This window comes from Vanellus vanellus, assembly GCF_965231255.1.
Source record: "Vanellus vanellus genome assembly, chromosome: 8".
NCBI classification, from domain to species: domain Eukaryota; kingdom Metazoa; phylum Chordata; class Aves; order Charadriiformes; family Charadriidae; genus Vanellus; species Vanellus vanellus.
In genome coordinates this window covers 20,657,899-20,678,414 of record NC_138913.1, presented here as the reverse complement: position 1 = coordinate 20,678,414, position 20,516 = coordinate 20,657,899, and the positions used below count along the sequence as shown (strand labels likewise).

The window sequence follows — 20,516 nt, the reverse complement described above, 5'->3', positions numbered from 1 at the left end:
CATCCCTCTGGCCCTGCTGATTACAAACACAAGCAGCTCATCTCCCGCCTAAATTTATAGTGAATGCTTCCTGTTGGGGCAGACGAACTGCTCCGAGGGATTGTCCTGGGAAACTAACAGCTCTAACGATTTCCAGAAGCCAGTGACGGCGCACGCTGCTCCCAGGGCTGATGACTCAGTGGATTCATCTTGTTACGGTGTTTTGTTCTCAGCCTCGGACACCAGAGCCCCCAAAAGTACCTTTTGCCTCAGCTTTGGCCACACAGCATCCTGGCGTGGGACAGAGGACTCTGGGAAGGAGCCGAGGGGCTGATTTTACTGCCTAGTGGAGCGAGAAGCACTCCCTCTACAAATACCAACAGTAAGTTGGTGTTAGCTTCTGCCAGGCTTTTACCATCACCACCGTCAGCCTTGTAGTGGGTTTCCCGACTATCACATTTAATGCTGGCTGCATATTTTGGCAAGTGTTTGTACAAGTTGGGATTACTTTAACTCAGTTAATTAAAAGAAAAGAAAAGAAAAAAAAAATGATCTATCAAAAGACTCATCTGGATCATTCTTCTTACGCTCATTTTTTTAGGCTGTGTTGAGTAATATTTTCTCCACACTTAACTAGGGTGGAAACAATGCAGATTTGAGAAGGAGCCCTTACATCAAGCTAAGACATACTGCAAAAGACAGGCTTTGCGAAAGAAAGGAGCTAAAGCAGGGCAGAATAAAACAGACAAAAGGGACACGTGTTCCTCATCTATCACATAATTGTATAAGATGCTGTAAGTGAAGTTAGTTTTAAGAGCTGGCTGCAACTGGTCTTCCTAAGGAATTTTCCAAGAGAAACCAGTAGGGCTTCAGCTTTATGTTAATCCTCCACGCAGAAACTTAGTTTATTTGCCATGCAAAAGGGTATTTGTACTCAGCACTTCATTTCTATTCAAACCTCCAAGTGGAGTGTGAGCAGGGTGGTGCTGGGAGCCTTCTGTTTGCCTGCTGGATGAAGTCCGGTTTATCTGTTGTGACCCAGGTGTATGATTCCTGCTGTGCCAAAATAATCCAACTATATGCTGTTCGGCAGCTCCTCCGAGCCGTAGGGAACATCTTCCACGGTCATTTTGGAATACCTCAGTGCTGCAAAGTCCCCAGTGAATCCTCACAACACCCACAGCCAACAGAAGAACAGCCAGGCAGAACTGCCGGAAACCAATGAAGACTCATTTCATACTTTTCACGCCGGGCGGAAAAGCTCAATCTTTACCAACTGCCCGGCAGCAGCCCTGTGACACAGAGAACAAGGTGGGATGCCAGCGCTTGATCCCACACCTTTCCAAGCAAGCCAGCGATGTTCTGGTTCCTACACTCTTCCAACCCAAAGTTTAGCAGTTGCTCCTCACTTCCCCGTGGCCCGCCTGCCCAGGCACGCAGCCCCACCGTGCAGGGGAGACGCGTCCCACCTCCCCCAGGGACTGCGGCCAGCCCAGGGTCCCAGGCGAGGCCATCTTCCTGGGGGCACGCACACAGATGCTGATTAAATACAGCTTATTGTTATGCTCTGCAAGGTGGAGACACTCCTCACTGGGGTGAAGTCAGAGCTGTTGTGGTTTTCTTTAGCCAATGTATAGAGCCGCTATACCTTTCAAATGCATTTATTCGCTCTTCATTTAAAATAACAGCGCTTTCTTTAAGCCAGAGCTGATGACAGAAGAAGAACAATCTGCCCTGGCCATTTCTATTGCAGTCCTTGCTAAATAGTTTGGCTCAGCCTGGGACGGTCTCTAGGGCCACTGTGTAGCTGTACTATCAAGCCTGGCTTACCGGACCTTAAGGTGGGCCATGGGTGACAGTTCAAGAATCGCCGTTTTCTCCCACTTGAAACTCCATTCGGCTTTGTCCTAAACTGGAACACAAAAGGTCATGTTTTTGCAACTTCCCTTGAAGCGTGGGAGATCAGAGCATTCTTGGCTCAAATATTTCTTGTGGGTAATGAACCACATGGACCTGCTCAGATGAGTGGCTGTGGAACTGGGTTCAGAGGCCCCGTGCCCGTGTGTGCCAGACGACTGAGAGAGCACACACACACACGCCCCCCAGCGAGGTACGCTCACAGGACAGGGTTAAGTGACTGTGGTTTAGCCAGAGCTCTGGCACGCAGCCACCGTCCTAAAAGTGGACCAGTATCAACATTTCGTCAGCATTTCCCAGAGGAAATGTCTCCTCCTGGTTTCCTTGATGGAGAAATGAATTCCCTTGCTCCCCCAAATCAAGTGTTGGATTTTTCTTTTTTTTAAAAAAAGAAACACTACCTTTTACTGAAACCGCGTATTTCCCTCAGGAAATAATGAGGGTAACCTCCCAACCAGTTCAACTTCAGCAATCTTCTGTGCAGCATCTGTCACTGAGAGACACAGGTTTTCCATTCAAGCGGTGTCTTCCCAGCCTGGTACGCTACACCACGTTGCCTTATTATCATTGGAGCTTCAACTGGGAAAAAAACATGGGAAACCTGTTATACGCGCACATGGGTATTTCACTATAGCCAAGGAAAGTTCGTAACCACATTCAGAAAATGAAAGCTACAGAAGTTTCTCAGAACTTGTGCTAAAAGTTGTTAACAAAAAAAAAAAAAAAAAAAAAAAAAAAAAAAAAACCAAAGAATACTGAGTCTTGCTGCTTATTCAGTTTGGGCAGAAGAGAGCAGATGTTTTCAGGCTGCTTGATAAAGAGTTCAACAGCCAATTCAGTGTCAGCTGTTAGTCTGAAATACAGCCGTGAGGACATAAGCGCTACGTACAAGAAGATCTCATTTTTCTAGATTAGGTGATGACTTGAACACAAATACCTGCCACAATTTATGAGCAGATCTTTTGGAAGGATGGAAGGCAAAGGGGAGGAGATATGGTGCTTGTTCAGATAGTACAGGTGGCCCTTTTAATAGATTGACAGGCTTGTAAGAAAGATCTAATTCAAAGGCTGTGTATACAACAGCAGTTTGGGAAGCTTGCAAGCTGGAAAAACGTGAATGTTTGGCAGGTATGACGACGACTTCCAGAGGTCAGTGGTGGATGCTGTCATGGACGTTTTGGCCCAAAAATGGGTTCTTACCAGTAACTCCTCTGGGAAACCAGGGCCTATATACTTCTATAAATCTGCTTTGTTCTGCTATAGATCTTGTCCTGCCAAGTGCACGGACAGGTAATTACCAAACCTGTAACCACACGGAACACAACATGCACTTTCAGAGAAAGGTGATTTTAGGAGAAGAGGAAGAACATAGTAAGTATCTCCTTTGGAGCGGGCTGCAGTAATGTCATAAAGCGTGGAAGCTGAGCTTTGCACTGAGAGCAAGGTCTTTGATGCATACAAGTTTAACAGAGCAGAAAGCAAAACGCTCACGGATCTGGACTCTTAGTAGCCACATGTGGTGTGACCTGTGCTAGCTCGAGTGTAGCACACGGACCCTGCTTGGCCCGACTCTCTGGGACATTTCCTCGACCTACCCCTAAAAACTGAATGTGCAGAACATTGGCTTTGCAATACGTTAGCTGGACTTATTAAAAAACTTCCCATAACACATACAGATGCCATCTTCTGTCACGGCCTAAAAAAGACTTTAAATTATGGTTTCCTCAAAAATCAAACAAAAATTTATATCGAGCTGAAATATGATGACAGACTTTAGCGGGATTAAGCAATTTCTCTCAGCATTTTTGTGGGTTTAACTAAACCCAGAGATTACAAGCGGAAAGGAAAGAACCACCCCCAGATTTTCCATTTTCAAAAAAAAAAAAAGTGAAGAAACATTCTGAAAGAACTATAGAACGTAAACAGGCTAGTTAGACATGACGTACCGTAACCTTGACCTCCCATCAACAACTCTCTGTTATTCCCATTCAAATCAATCACTGGTACGGTTTTCTTCTCACCCAGTGCAGCAGCTCCAGCTGTTTCTGAACGGCTCTGCTTTCCGAGCTCGCAAAAGGAGCGCACGCACAGGGAGGAAAGTAAAACACAGTATAAAAAACCCCAAACAGTAAAACCTTTGGCTCTAGGAGCACCAAGAGACTGACCAGAACTGCAGCACCTCTTCAACAAGTTGCTTCCAGCAGCTCTTCGGTGCGGAGCCTGGCACAGGGTGATCCCGCACCTTCCCCTGCCCGTGGAGCCAGGCTTAGGTGAAGCTGGGCAGGTCCTGACCCTTCGGTCACCCTGCGGGAGAAACACAAGTGGGGCAAGCATCACAGATAAGCAGGCTGCTTCTCCAGAGCAGTTCGGGGAAGTTGCAGTCAGTGATTCGTTCCTAGTCACAGAGGGGGGGGAAAAAACCCCGCGACAGGTCTTAAGAAGTCAGACGGACTGATTGCAGCAGCTTCCTAATGGGAATCTCAGATTAAAGCCTCTCACCTGCTGCTTCAGGAGCACTGTACAGCCCTCCAGATGACAGACTTGCTTATTTTGGATGCACAACGTGTACGATTGCTAAGAGAATAAACCTGATTCATGCTGGATGCTTTTGTTAAAACAGTCGGGGGAAAATGTAGTCGCCTGACACAGAAAACCACATTGTAAAATCAGAGGTGAAGCCTGCCAGGGTGATTTAGCTATATTTATGAAGCGCCCGTCAGTGATGTGGTTAGTGTCCAAAAAAATTAAACAATATACTTGATCGCTAGAGGAAGGACCAAAGATCAACTGAAGTTCATTGAGGAGCTTGTGACTAGGGCTAAGGGGCTGATGGTATGTACACCCTGTACGCACATTGGAACTCATAAGGTATTTTTATAATATACATGATTATAAAAGTGCCTGCGCATAAAAATTATGTAGTAAAATTCATATTGCTATTTGGGCCTTGAAATTCCCACAAATATTTTAGTTCTGACACCACCTCCATGATCCAGGTCCCCCCCACTACCGGAGCCCAGTGATGCAGGTGGTGGGAACGCTGCCTCGCGCCTGGGCAGCCCGCTCCCCCCGGCCACCCCATGAATGCCCCAGCCATCGCCTAGCTCGTTGGCAGGCATTAGCAGTAGAGATGTCAAGGCCACTTTTCAGCTTTTCTGTCACCCTGCCTTGGTGACACAAGCCTGTGAACCACTTTCATATTGCAGACAGGAGATGCTGCCACCTGAGATAAATCTGACTGCAAACGATGCTCGAATATAACACGTGATTGAGCAGGCTAATTCAGCAAGGCTCGCTGAAAGCCTGTCTGTGAAATGGTGCCTTGATAAATTAATCCTTGCTAGGACCTGGAAATTGGTTACCTTATAATGACTCAAATAGTAAATCAATAAATTCTAGGATATTAAACCAGAAATAGAGTAAAAAAAGTGAAGTAAATAGCAATATCTCGTATGCAGACAAGAAAAGAAGTACACTAAGATTTTCTGAAGAGGGCCGGGAAGTCAGATTTAATTTCTCCAAGTAAGCAGTGAAACAGGAAACAAATGTACTTTTAAACAAACCCAAGTTATTACAGTTATTAGCTGCCTGTTACATGATCACCAAAGAGTTAAATACCAAAGGCTGGCAGTTTTTCCAGGCTGTTTCGCATTTTTCAATACTTAGACTGAGAGCCATCGAGCACATTACCACACGCCAACATCTCCCAGAAGCACCGTTCCTGGTTCCTCGCTGTAAATGGCTGGCTCCTGCTCCAGCTGAAAGCCGACCAGATGCCAGAGCTTGGGAGGCTTGGGGACCGCTGAGCGCTGCTCCAGGGCGGCAGCCAAGCCACAGGGGAAAGGACAAGTCAGGTAACTTGTTACAGCAGCTATTTTTCCGCTTACGCTTTTTCTGACTCCAAATAAGCGTAGAAAACAAAATGCGACTGTGAAGCGCATCCGAGTGTAGGCGAGGTCAGGCAGGGAGCGGGAGGGAGGCAGGAGGGGCTGCCCCGCAGAAGGGCTGACTCACCGCCGTACTGGGATGAGGGTCAGCGGTGACGTGACGCGGGACGGGGTAGGGAAAGGGTTTGAGCACAAACACCCAGCCCTACTGCGGCCGAGGACAGCAGGCAGGGAAGGGAGGGAGACACCGAGCAGCTCCAGGGGAGAAAAGCGCCCCAAGCGACACGTGGTCCCGCTCCATCAGGCGCGGGTCCGGCCCTGAGCAGTAGGGACGCGTTTTGAGTTTCCCCAGTATACGCTGAACATCTGGTTCGTGATTTTCAATTAAAAATAAGCGAGCCGTACTAGCTCCTTCAAGGACACTGCTGTTCAGGCTGCTTTTCTGCACAGCATACTGAACTGATTTAGAGGGCGAGAGAAACTGGGTTTGGCAACTCGAATGTTTTGGGGTTTTGGCAACGTGACAAAACTTCCTGATGAGATGGACGCATGTAATGCCCTTTCCCCTTTCCCTTGCTGTTCTCCTCAACTCGGACATCTGTAAGCACTTCTCTTTGGATCATCTGGAAGTGACATTTGGAATAAGTTATATTTTAAGTAGAGCACAACCTCTGCTGATAATGGACACAAGATGGTTGGTTACCTGGATCTGACGGGTCAGTTCTCTCTTAGTCCCCTGTGGAGGAATATCCAACAGATAAATTTTAATAGGTAACAAAACCCACGTGGGATTCACCAGCTTGGACAGTAATTTAGCCATCATTAACAATCATTACTTCATCCTCTGCTAATAGAGTTATACTGAGTAACGGAAGAAGATAAATCGCTCTGTTGAAATACCTTGTGCAAAACAGCTAACTAAAAGAACACAAAGGCAACTATTCTGTATATTTTGCTTGTGGTAGTGTATTTATCATCCTGATTTTGCTTGGCTCTGATTTCTGATTATGTATAATCCAAGTGACAAAACGTACAATAATAATAATAAGCAACTTGTGCACGGAGAAGAAGAAAGGCGCTCCCATGGGTTTCATGCCTGTTTCTGCTGCGTCTTTGAAATGGTGAATGGGCTCCGAGTGGTGACCAGGCAAACAGAGACTGGTCCTCATCCAGACTGCAGCCAGCACTGCCCCACCATGCCTTCCTCCCTGTTTAAAGGGAAACTAATAAATCTTTCCAAGGAAGCTGTTCAGGCCGGCCCACGCTGTGCGGAGCAGAGCCAGGCAGCGAGGCAGAGGACGGGTTTGCTTGCCAGGGCTCCTGTCCTCACAGAGCATTGCCACGCTCCCCGTGCCCCCGCGGCGCTCGCCCTCACCTTCCTCAGCAAAACAGCGTGCAAACGCTTCGAATCAGCGGAGGTCCCTGGCAGTCAGCGGAGCTGTGCTACTCTGCAGCCGCTGAGGAGATGGAGAGTCACAGATTTAAAAGCTTAAAACAGAGTTACAACAGAAGACCATGGTCCCGCACTTGACACGTTACTGGTACACAGACCTGACTCTACTGATTGCAGCAGAAACGCGTATCTTTCCAAACAGGTATTCTGCTGTATTCAGGCAAAGCTGCTTTTTCATTTGCCATTATCTTTATCTTCCCCAGGACAATGCTGTTCCAGTATACAGGCAGGACCCACCACACCAAGACACGGGGGTATGAAAAGCATCAGTTTTTAAAGTCACGTAATAGCAGTGATTTTGAAAGATGCATTGAATGCACGAGCACAGCCATCTGCCGTGCATCCATTTGAAGACTCTCTGCACGCTGCCCACGAGCCCCAGGCCCGCGAAGAATACCTGCGGCAAAGCCTTTACAAGTCGGGGAATATTCCCTTTCACATACCTTTTGCCATAAAGTGGCCAAATCCTCCTCCCACAGCTCAGGCCTCAGCAAAGCTCCCGGGCAGGTGTTTTATTCTTCCTAAGAGCCTACATGCTCATAATGCTCAGTGCTCTTTCCTTTAACAAGATTCAAGGGTGAAAAGGCACTGGCAGCACGTGCGTGATTTGGTCTGCAGCCCTAGTCTGGTCCCCACCGCCATGTGTGCCGCTGCTCCTGTCCCAGGAGAAATTTGCTGAGTTTGCTCAGAAACGGAGCCCCTGTCAGGCCGCAGCTTCTACTTGTGTTGTCAAGGATGCAAAAGTACTGGGAAGACACACAGTCTTCCCTCTTCCTTCTTTGTCTTGGATGTATGTACAATAATGCCCCAAAGCATGTGCTTTGGCATGAAAACAAAAACAGATGTAGAAATATCTGCATACTATTTAACGGAAGATTTAAAAATGAGAGAAAATGTACTTTAAATACAATGAAAGTGCTATCTGTCTACAACTGTAATTCCCTCCTTGCCTGTAAGACAGCATTTAACCTGGAGTAGAATTACTATAGCTTTCTTTTTAGTAATTTTGTTGAGTATTAAAGATAGAGGCTTGATGTTCAGTGCAATGCAACTGTGCAGGATGCCCCCCTCCCTCTCAAAACCAGGCTGTTTTCCCTGAAAGCTATAAAAGAAACAAATGCAAGCCCTAAGTTCAGGCACGAGAAGGTATCTTGGAAGTTCAGACCAAGGTCTCAAGACAGGGAAAGAAGAAGCCACTTCCGAAAAACGCAGCCGGCGTAAGAAACCAGGTGCCACAGGGGGGAGTGGGTAAACAGCCGAACTGCGTTACAAAGCCTCCGTTGCCCCGTGTGGGTCACTGTTACAAAGGACAGCAATCCCATAAGCTGACAGGACGTTAATCTCTGCAATGGTAATTGAGTTTCCTCACTCCGGTGCTGACTATCGTACGTTTTAGCACTGGGGACTACCGAGCTTTAGAGCACCCGAGCCATCACCCTGGCAAAGCAAGCAGCTCCTGCTCTTAAGGGTCACAGGGATGCTGTGTCCAGGAGACCAGTTGCATTTTTAAGCAACTTTACCGTTTTCATATTTGCTCCTCTTTTAGGATATTATGAGCAAAACCCAGCTAAATATTTGCCCCCTCGATCAGCAAGAAGAATTTGGTGGTGACATCACCCAGCAGCCCTGCCGTAGAAATTGATGCAGCGAGGAGGAGGATGACAAAGTCACTGCGGAACAGCTGGGGAAAGGGAGGAGGCGACGAAGACAGACAAGTAAGAAGGCTCTTAACATTTCAAAGCATGGCTCTGCTTTACAAGTGAACTTAACGCAGTGACGTGGGGTTTTCACATCGCCTTCTATGGTGCCGGGTGAATTCTCTCACCCTGCAAGGCAGAGAGAAGCTCTAGCAGCAAGGCAGGGTGAAACAGCAGTTTTTGAGGCTTACGTACTGTTACCGCTTGTGAAGGTAATATAAAACGAACTTCGGAAGCAATTAAAAATCTCCCTTCCCAACTGCCCTTGGCTGTACTCGGGGCTCCCCAGTGACTGTGCTCAGCGGTCTGTTGCACTACAGATGAGCACTGACCCACTGTGCTTTAAACTCGCTCTTCTAACTGATTTCAGCAGCACATGCTGAAGCGCCTTCCCCGCCTGGCTATCTGAGAGCACATACGGCCAGTAAAATAAGCACCTGGAAAGGTGTTTAAAGCGAGGCACTTTTTAAAGCTATTTTCTTGACTACTCACCTTCTGCTGCCTTTTAAAGAAAACCAAGTACTTCTTACCCTTCAAATGGGAGCGGGATGAGCATGGGTGCCAGGGCATAGCAAACATTTATTTTTAAATACAACACAAGTTTTGTATATGTTTGGAGGAGGAGGCATGACTGGCAGCAGAACAAGATTCACAGTAGGGAAAGAGAGAACAACGTTCAGATTAGGTGGGAGGAGAGAGAGAGAGGAAGAAAAATCTTGATTTTCTGCAGTTTGGAGGTGCTTGGCCCAGAAACCATGAGCCTGAGAAACAAGAAAACACTAATATTTTTTAAAATGCCTTTTTCAAAGTATTTGTCATCATAAGTCACCCAATATATTTATGTTCAACTGCTTTGCTTTGCTGCTTCTTGGAGACTTGGTATTTAAAATGTTTGTTAGAGACTAAAGAACATCATTTGAGAAACAGATTTGCTAGCATTTCTGGCTGGGCATTCTCAGACTATAGTTTTGAAAGGTTAGGTTTTAGTTTGTTTTTGTTTTTCTCTAAAAAGAAAATTAAAAAAAAAAGACTTAAATTTTCATTGCTGAACCTGTATTTCCCCTGAGCCCTCTCCTCCCCTTATTAAGAAAAAAAGCAAGAGTTGCAAGTTGGTGAGTTCGGCTTTTCAGTGACCAAAGTCGGGAGGATTTTGAAGGCTTCTAACTTCCAAACCCTGGTGATGCCCAAACACTGTATCAACATAAGCTGCGGGTTCCGATTTTCAGAGGGGTGCCCAGTACTCCTCGTCCCTGAACAGGGCTTTGCCAGTGGGTGCAATATTAACCCTTTCATAAAGAGTGCATCAAAAAGCAAGTTTGTAGAGAATAATACTAACCTGAGAAGAAAAAAAAGCCAGATGTGACACATGAAGCTGTGTCACAAATTGCCCCTCCAGCCTGGAGAAGTTTTCTATCTAAAACTTTAATTTCTAATTTGTTAGGACCTCTCCTAAACGGCAGTTAGATTTATGCACACCGCAGCTCCTAATGCGTTTTTGCAACTGTAATTTACTCATTTTTCAGTTGACCTATTTCCAGTCAGGCTTGGTATTAAAGAAATCTTTCAAAAGGCACCAAAAGCTCCACGCGCTATAGGCCAAATGCTTATTTGTGTGTGCCCACCGGAAAGCAAGAACTAGAAAGGGAAAGTTGATGGCATCTTACTTTAATTCCCCGTGAGGTTGGAGCCCAGCTCTGCCATCGGCCTCGGCTCTTGGTGCCGTGTGAGCAGCGGGCTCTGGCCGGTGGCCCTGTGCGGAGCTGCCACCACCAACTGCCCCCCAGCCCTGCCTTTTCAGGTGCTGGTAAAGCTGCACAACTGAAATCAATCACCTGGAGATTTTTTATTTTTTTTTTTTCCAAGCCAGGTGTTTGCCTGAGGCTTGGCAAAGCTCGAGAAGGTTTTAGTGGAAATGTTTGCATCAGGAATGGGAAGGAAAAGGAAAAAATTCCGTGTTTTGACTCTGTTAAAACCTTACAGCAGTTTATCCAGATGCAGAACCACACTTTGATGTCGTGGAGGGGTGGTCTCAGCAGCCTTCAGTGTCTGCGAGTACCTGCTTCCATCGGAGCATGTCCTACACCTCTGCAGAAAGTCACCCGGTCACATCACCGCAGCTACCCCCCGACTGCGGAACGGGGGATGAAATGGGGAGAGACGGACAGTTAGGCAGAGAAATTAGGGGTACAGAGATAAGCAGGAAAGCAGTGCAGCACAGGGATATCAGCTGGGACACATGGGGTTGGAAGGAGCCATCATCACTGCAAAGCTCCCCAGAGACAGAGCCAGTTTCTGAAACCGCCTGTCTCGCGGCTGCCCACGAGATCCGAGGGAGCAGCATGCATCCCATCCCTCCCGGCCGCTGCCGGCAGAAGAAACACTGGGAGCCTTCTGCCACTGCTTACTGCAGGCCCTCGCTGAAGGACGGTGGGAAGAAGCAAAATATACAGAGCGTATAAACTGCGCTTTCAGACTGTGGGGGGGGTTGGGGTAGTGCATGAGCAACACCCCGGGAAGGGAACGGAGAGCCGGGGAGCCTGTGCGGTGCCAGGAGCTGGAGGAGAGCCTGCTGGACCCCTCCTGTGGAAACTGCGCTCAGCCTCTCCCAGCCGCAGGCGCTCTCTGGCTGCCGCCCCGCGCTGGCAGCTGGGCCGCGGCGGCCTGGAGCTGGAGAGCGAGGCACGGAGCACGTGCTCGCTCCCCCGTCGGACTTTCCATCTGCACTGCCATGAGATCTGCCGGTACTCGGAATCGCCAGCTCCCCTTAGCAGCAGCGCGCTGCCGGCGGAGACAAATTGGGAGCTTTTGAGCAGGGAGGGTAGCTTTGTTTGACTGGTACTTGAAGGATGTTCAAAATGGGCAGGCAAGCAGCCCGGCTGCAAACGAAGGGAGGAAACCCGTCCTTCGTTACGGGCTGTGCTATCCTGCAAGCACAGCGAGGCCCTGCTGCCTGTGGACGGCTTCACCACGTAGGTGACAGCAGCTCATTTTGGCATCCTCCTGCGCTTTGTCGGCCTCCTCCTGCGCTTTGTCCGCGTCCCTCAACTCTCCTGGCATTTACTTGAAGCACACGAAATGAGCCAGAAACGCCGGTGGCATCCAAGGTCACAGCCTGCGCGAGGTCCTGGGGCTGCCTCTCATGCCCGAGCGTGCTTACGTCGTTTCAGTGCTATTATGCTGAGTATGGAAATAATTTGAATAACAGACTTAAGGAGCTCTACACAGACAGACTTAACTCTGAGCAGAGCCTGCTGCCTGCCTGCAAAAGCAGCTCCATGCACATGATTTAGTTTTGGTAAATCTGGAAGTCATCATCCCGGAAGAGTCAGTGCAGGGAGGCTCTCATCGTCATTATGTCCCCACTGGATCGCCGCTTTCTGGTGACTGTCCCACTTCACAGCCCCTTGCTGACCACTGATCAACCTGACCGCTGATCAACCACTGTGGATGTGCAGGAGCACCTTCGCCCAGACCTGCTCCTCGTCTCGCACAGCACGGCTCCCGCCGTGTACCCGGAGCGGTGACCACCAGCAGAGCCAGCGAAGCCCTCCCCGGCCACCGTGGCCACCTCTACTGCCGTCCCAGCCCCGCCGCAGCCACCGGGCTCGCGCCCTCCCGGGGGGCTGTTTTCTGCTCAGACCCAGCTCCTGGCCGCTCGTGCTCCAACCACGGCCAGTCAAATCCCATTGAAAATAAAGCTCATCTGCAGTAAGCAGGGGTATTGTGCAACAGTCTGTGCATGGTTCTGAACAAAGAATATGTTGTCGTTTTTTTATTTATGGGGTATTAACACAGGAAAGCAGCTTAACGCTGACATAACTACCCCAAAAACATTTTGTATAGTTCTCTCTTCAAACTTAGTAAAATAATACTTGTCTCAAAGTTACTTTATTGCAAAGCCCATGGCACAACCATAATTCTCAAAGGACGTAACCTGCCAAACTCTCTCTCTGGAGAAGTTTCTATGCGTGCAACAAGCTGCATCCTGAGCAGAAGCCAGTGAGCTGTGAACAATGGGCTGCAGGGGTACTCACCCCCTGGCTGCCTGGAAAATGCCAACTGGTCCCGTGGTCAATGAACAGCGTGTTGGGGACAGAGACACCTGACGGAGTTTCAGCACAACGTGCACAATGGCACAGGATCCTATAGTTCCCCGGCACAAAGAAGTGAAGCTCTGCCTCGGTAATTTGGGGCATGCAAGGCATCCGTGTATTACAGAGAGCAGGGAAATGCCAGAGAGACGTTATCTCCAGGGTCTTCTCAGGCAGGGAAGAAGATCTGAAGATGGCATCTGAACAGAGCTGGGAGAAAACCAACTTATCTCTAAAACCAGAGAGACTGAAGAAGGCAGAGCAGCTGTTTCTTGTTCAAGTGGTTTGACAGGTTCCACAGCATCATGTCAGGCTCTGGGCTGCAGCACAACATTGGCAAACTGCATGCCCAAAGGGGCAAGAGATGTGCGCGATTCCTAAACGGCACAGAGAAAGCAGTGGAGCGGTGGGACTTTGCCAAGCAGAGGGCTGCAGGGGAACCACCCCCTCCTGCCCAGCTGAGCGCTGGTGGAGGGGTTTAAAAATCTTTAAATCTATAAAAAGTCTTTAAAAATCAAAATATTCAGACTCAGCTTTACCAAAAAGACGTCTAAGGGGATTTTTTGCAGCCCACCATAAGGAAGGGGAATGGATGCACTGTAACTTTACAGGCATGTATCAGCACTGTATTTCCAATAAATATTGCCCCAAGTCCTTCTCAAAACGATGGGAGGTTTACAATAACACTGTGACCCTGCTTATTCCAGGAGGGTTCCTCCCAGCTTTCCCTCAGAGAGATGAGAGAGAAATTATCCTCATGGAAAGATCATTACTGCGAGTTCACATAATCCCACTTTTAATCAAATGATAATTTAAGTCTAAATTCCACTTCATGCTTTTAGGAAAACATTGGTATAATTTACACTGCTATTAAAACCTCATCCTCAAAAAAGATCATTACCGCAGTTGCCATTTAACAAAGCAGGAAAAAAAATGATACGACTCAGAATTTAGGCAGATGTTTCATCTATATCTCTTTCTTCAAAAAGATGAATTTTCTATAACATTAGAATCTCACATAGTAGTTACAGAGCCCCAGAAGGGAAAGTATGGCAGATAAAGCACAGAGATATTTAAGCCTGATTTTTTTCCTTCTGGAAGATAAACCTATACCACGAATATTCCGCTAATAGTCTTCCTTGAGTAATGTGTTTACAAGCAATTGCTTTGAAACCATCACTCCTGTGAAGTTTTAGGAACCTAATTGATTTGCTCCTCGGTGGCAAAGATGTGAAAGTTGGAATATTGACAGGAACATCAAGAGAGCTGAAACGCGTTAGTATAAAGTTCACATCAAATGCGAGGAGAAAAGCAAAATAAATCCACTCAGAAGTTTCAGTGCTCTCAGTAAAAGCAAGGCATTCAAACGACTGCTCGCACCAGGATGCGCTATTAGCCACGGAGATGATAGGCCACTTCATCAGCTGGTGTATCATAGCAGACATCATGATGTGGCTCATTATTCTTGCTAAATTATGCATGCATGATGAGAGGGGTCAGGAGTGAAATCAGAAATCATTCCAGTTCATCATGTGCCAGATCACTGGAAAATCTTCAATAGATCCTGCAGGCAGCGCCCAGGCTGTACAGCCAGGCATTATCTATACACGGCTATTTCCATTTCGCTTGCGATTACCCTGCTGGTTAACAGGAGGAAAGGATCAGAATGATGCATCGGTGTCTTCTATAGTCAACTGGAGAATTAAAAAGACCTCGGTATTTATTCCACATTATCGCAATGATCCAGAATTACCTGGCTTGGAGTAACCAGAAACGAGCAAGCGCTTTGGGGCCCGGCAAAGCGCCATTGCCCCCTCCGAGCAGCAGAACTGCCGCCTGCACCCACCCGGGCACAAGCACAAGGAGGACTGAATTCTCCTGTCGTTTAGCATCGTCCCGCCAATGTGTGTGAGATGAAGGCACACGGTAATGCTGGGCTGGCTGCTCCTCTGCATGGCCCTGCCGGAGGGTGGGAAAAGCTTCAAAGATGGGCGCTGGAGGGGAAAAAAACTAAACAACCCATGTATTTTATATATAAGGTTTTGCTCTGACATATAAAAACGCACAAGCATTCAAACCCTTGAAAAAGCCCCACAGACAGTCTCTTGCTTCCCAGCCATCCCTCGCTTCCCACTGAGGGATGCAGGGATTTTCATGCTGAACTGGATGTTCCGGTTTCTCTGAAGATAAGCCCAAAATAGATTTCAGGGCATTTGCTTATTTTAATTCATATGCAAGTCTGTCCCGCAGAGGGATTTCCTCCTTTTTGGAGACGGTTTATCTGGTGGCTGGGTATTTAGCGTTAAAAGGGCTGAGCCCCGGAGGAGCTGTTCCCGAAGGTCTGGGACGCGGTGGGTCCCAGCAGACCCCCCCAGCAGAGGCGGGCACCCCTGGGTGCCAGGAGCGGGCTGGGTGACCCGCCAGCCCCCAGTGCACAGGGACCGATGCTGTCTCCTCCGCCTCCTGTGTGTGCCAAGTAGCCGCAGGTGGCTCAGCAGCCCACGTAGCTGGTGGCCTTGCAGGAGAAGAGCCATGCTACCACCCAGCCCCACACATGTGAAACTGCTAGAGAACCAAACCAGCAGGAAAGAGAGATTATTAAGGTTTTTTTCCTCCATTTTCCAGCACAGAGAAACAAGACCGCACGGGCAGACTGTCCTAACACCACGGATGCTCGGACAAAGCACAAAACACAGTCGAGCCCAGTGGAGCCCGACCGGCAGCTAGTGGAAAGTCACTTTGTTACTCTCCAGCATTTTCCCCATCCCGGCGCGATGCTGGCCAAGCTGGCTCACGAGCAGGCTTGTGCCGCAGAAGCGCCGCAGGCGCATAAACGTGCTGGGAGAGGTGGAGCCATCAGCACCGGTAAACCACCACCGCACGCCGGGCTGCGATCGCGGCGCGGGCTGACCCTCGTCTCAAGGGCAGCACCACCAGTCTCCCGTGGTGCCTGGGGGCCACAGCACGGGCTCGGTCGGCCCCCCCGGGAAACCCGCCAGCAGCCCCGGCAGCTCTGCTCACCCCTTGGGGATCCCGGACAGCAGCTAAGCGCTCCTTATCAGCGCTGGGAAGATACAACAGGATGACAGCAGAATAACAAAGCTCTGAGACATGATTTATGGAGAAAAAAAATAAACTTAGTATTAGTTTCCAATGGCATTTAAGTTTCAGGGGCCAGCCAAGGCTTCTTTTTGAAAAAAAATCCGCTTCACTGAAATACTCTTTCCTACAGGGACTTCTCTGTGTTGTGCTTAGATGGTGTTATAACAATAAACAGGCATCTTGGCCTTAAGAGACAGCAGATACTGCCAAAGCAGGCAACATTTTAAACCTACAATAACCTTTAACTAATTGCAGAAGTGAAGCCAGACAGCCCAAACAGGCACAGAGCTGGGATCGGGGCAGGCTGGGAGCGCACTTCAAGGAAGAGTGACACAGCACGGGCTTTTACCCAGGCACTGCTGCCAACTGGCTTATGGAGAAACTTTACATCACCGTAAAGCCCAGAAACTGCCTTCGAACAAACGAATCGTCTCCTTCAGCGTCAACACAGTTAATGGTTTGTGAATCGAAGCCAACGTGTGATTTCGCGGTCTCCAAGGGGAACATGGAGGCACAGCCCCAAAATGGAGACAGGCGCTTCTGCTCCGAGCCACAGGGGATGCTCGGGGGGAACCTGCTTCGGGTGAAGGGAAGGCTGACTGCGGCACGGCACACTTGCTGAAAAGTGTTAAAAGTTATGCCAGAAAGCAAGAAGGCAAATGACTTTTTCTAATCGATTCTCCCCCTCCTCAGGCAACCGGGGCTAGCAGAGAGGTGGGACGTGTTTGGGAAGCTGCTGAGCTTTGCTCATTAGTTGCTCATTGCTTTTCACTAATGAAGATCAATGACAGCTCATTGAGCATCAGCCCCGTTATGGGGTTACTGGGCTAACAGCTCCAGTACAGCCACTGGAATATTTTAAGTGGGTCTGAAAGCACATTCCTCCTCCAGGGATCAAAACCCCCTAAGTAGGGTAATCCAAACAGGGGCATTAATGCAGATGCCTTTGGCAGAGCCCAGGAGCTGGCAGTGGTCACCGTCCAAGGCCACGTGGCTGGGACATGACCTGGGTTCCCTTCAGGGGCCACGCAGCAGCACTCGGGTGAGACCGCGGCACAAATCCGACCCATCCCAAGCCTTCCCAAAGCCTTCGGGGGGGCTGTGAACCAAGGCCCTTTCACCTGGCCCACATCCTAGAGTGGCTCAGGCAGTTTATTTTAAACTGAGTCAATTTTTAGATTTACTGTTTATAAGCCAAGAGGATTTGATTTGAAGTCCTACATTGTTTTAAAAAATAATTAAATTACGAGCACCCTCCCCCAGCCTGGTCCATAAAGCTTTCCCTGGAGATGCTCAATTGAAAGGATCTGGAACTCATCACGGTACCATCTGCCTCTCTCCGAGAGGTGATCAATCATCCTGAAAGTTTAAACACCCACAGTGCCTTAATCTGTTATAGTGTTCAAATCAACCTATTTTAAACAGTGAAAGGGAGGACATGCTGTCCCCTCGCAGCGCAGCGGTCAAACCCCAGCTTCCATGCCTGCCAAGCTATAAAACACCACTGTTTCCTATTTTTTACAGTCACTGCTAGGACAGAGATCCTTCTTCTTAGGGAAGGCGCACGGACAGAAATGGAGAGCTACATGTGACACAACCTCATACGCTGCCCTAGAACAGGGGTGAGGGAACAGTGTGCCTTCCAACCTGTAGGCCTGAGGAGGGAAGAGCACCCCCCCAAACCTGCCCACACATGGAAAATTTGCCTGGAAGTAGAGAGGAGCAAAACTAATGCCTCATCCTACCATGGTTAACGTCAGGGGGACACAAAGGTCTCCTTTTCCATAGCATACAGGTAAATTCAGAAGTCAGTGGAAACCAAACAGATGCTGATGGCTCCATTCCCCTCTGCTAGGAGCAGGCGAGAGGCTACAAGACTGCTTTATCCATCCCAGAGGAACACTGATCAACCAACAGATTGAGTACACGGAGATTACTCTTCACTCTTGCTGTCTGCAAGTTTTGGTATGGCACAACATCGGTGGTTTTGGTCTACCAAGTCACTGCCTGAGAACAAGAGTGGCCCCTGATGCTACTGAGGTCGGCTTTGCCCTGCCCTGTGGTGGCTCGGTACACAAGTTGAGTGCTGCCAAGGAAGGTGGCAGGGGCCGCAGCTCTGGTCCCCTCAGGTCCCCACTGCCTGGTACGGTCCTGTGTGTCCACGAGGCATCACCTGGCCTTTTGGGGATGGGGTTTTAATTTCTGTTCCTAGCAGATGAGCAGGCAGTCTATTAAGAGAGTTGAATTGAATGTAGGATAACAACCTGGGATGAGACATGCTGTCATCATTGGCTTAGAACAAGTCCTGCTCAACAAAATCCCTGTTTGTCCAGATTGGCAACAAATTGTTTGTTTTCTTAGACAAGAACACCGGGTAGTCCACAAGTTCATGATTCATTCTCCACCATGATGATTTCCACCCCAGGTTTCTCTAACAGACTACTATTTGTTGACCTGCTGAACCTTTTCTTAGCTTACCTGGAGACACCAGCCAGCTTTGTTGTGCTGATCTTCATCTACAGGGGAAAATGCATGGGCCAGCTCAGGGCTCTGCTCATCACTTCACAGTTCAAGCTCCTGGATGTGGCTCTTCTGTGTTGGAAACGAGCGGTAGCTATGAAGGCTGCAATTCTGGAAAACACATGGTGGTTCAAAAAATCATGTACATAGAATCATAGAGTGTTTTGGGTTGGAAGGGACCTTAAAGATCATCTAGTCCCAACCCCCCTGCCATGGGCAGGGACACCTGCCACTAGACCAGGCTGCTCAAAGCCCCATCCAACCTGGCCTTGAACCCTTCCAGGGTTCAAGGGACATCCACAACTTCTCTGGGCAGCCTGTTCCAGTGCCTCACCGCCCTCATAGTGAAAAATTTCTTCCTGATATCCAATCTAAATCTCCCCTCTTCCCGTTTGAAGCCATTACCCCTCATCCTACCACTACCTGCCCTTGTAAAAAGTCCCTCTCCAGGTTTCTTGTAGGCCCCCTTCAGATACTGGAAAGCTGCTATAAAGTCTCCCCAGAGCTTCCTTTCTCTTCTTCATCCCACCCCCAAAACTGTCTCTATCAGACCTTAATAGAAAAGGGAGTAATTTAAGGTGCTGTTTGGTGTGCATATGCAATATGTAAGAGTTTAAGGACTCCCTAGATGGGTGAAGAGTAATTCAGGTATGCTTACAGACCCAGACCTTGCAGAGGCTACAGACAGGCCTTCCGCTGGCTCTGCTGAGCCTTGTCACGATAGGGGGCAAAAGATGACGATGTGGTGGACAGGAGAGGGAGTAGAATAAAGTGGAAATCTTTGAGGATTTTATAGATGAGTATGTGAATTGGGAGAGTTATAGGAGAAATTTAGGCATTGAAGTTTTGCACTTAAATATCCTGGGTTTTCACTGTGCATGTCCAGGAGGCACCTACACGTTGGACAATTGTCAAAGGGACACCAAGCTGTACTATCACTTCAGAGAGGCCACAGTAGGTACTACGGGATAAGTGAAAACAGAATAATTCTGGCAGATGCCCTACATTTATGGATTAAAAGAGAAGTTTCCCTGACAAGCTCTGAGCCCAAGCCAATCGCTCTGTGCTTCTGCATGCTGACTGGGAGGCAACCGAGGCATGAAGGGCAACGTCTGTCCCAGACCTTTTCAGTCTTGACCCAGCTGAGGATCTCCCAGTCCTGACCATTAGGCAGATCAGAACATAACAGAGATGAATCCAAGTCTAGGTACAGAACCTCCTTCAGAGCCACTTCCACCAGCCAGAGCAGTGCGGGGTGAAAAAAGATTTTTGGAAACACTTACCTGCGTGATAACTCATTGTTACTGGGAGCCAAAGGCAGCAGTCGTCCCTGTGCCACCGGCCGGCCGGCTCCACTCTTCTTGGTTAGAAATGAGAAGGAAAGACCACAAAACCTGCTGCCTCTCTGGACTTCACCCACAGGCCCATGGAGCTCACCTTGGAGACAGCTTTCGTGACAAAAAAGGCTTTCTTGACGTAACAAAGCCAGATCAGGATCAGTCAAGACTGATAATGAAAAGCCACGGCAAGTCACCCCTAAATCAAAGCTATAGCTACAGCATGTGCTTTGGGAAAGAGCACAAAGGGCCAAAATTTAATTTTCCTTAAGTCAGCACATAAAATCGTTGGCTAATGTCTGAAACGCAGCTGCCTCTGAGATTTCTCTGAAGAGGGGGAGAGAAATGTATTCAAGACGTAACGCAAGTAGCGTGAGCTAGGCTTTTGTAATTCTCTCTCTCCCCATCCCCAGGTTTCACTCCAGTGTCACTCACAATGCTGGGTTTTTACTGTTGTCTACATCTGACACATTTTCAAAGCCCAGAAGTGAACGGCGCTCAAAACACAGCGAGAGCCGCTTGAGAACCGCTTT

General features: G+C 48.5%; 1 long non-coding RNA gene across 1 annotated transcript; it reads right to left on the bottom strand.

Annotated features, from left to right (window-relative positions):
• Nucleotides 1-1,623: 1,623 nt before the first annotated feature.
• Nucleotides 1,624-19,992, bottom strand: LOC309674981. Its single transcript, XR_014269442.1, has 5 exons — nucleotides 19,930-19,992; nucleotides 18,605-18,757; nucleotides 4,062-4,200; nucleotides 2,298-2,475; nucleotides 1,624-1,891 (listed from the first exon to the last, which is right to left on the bottom strand). It is a non-coding gene; the product is annotated as an uncharacterized lncRNA (long non-coding RNA).
• Nucleotides 19,993-20,516: the final 524 nt, after the last annotated feature.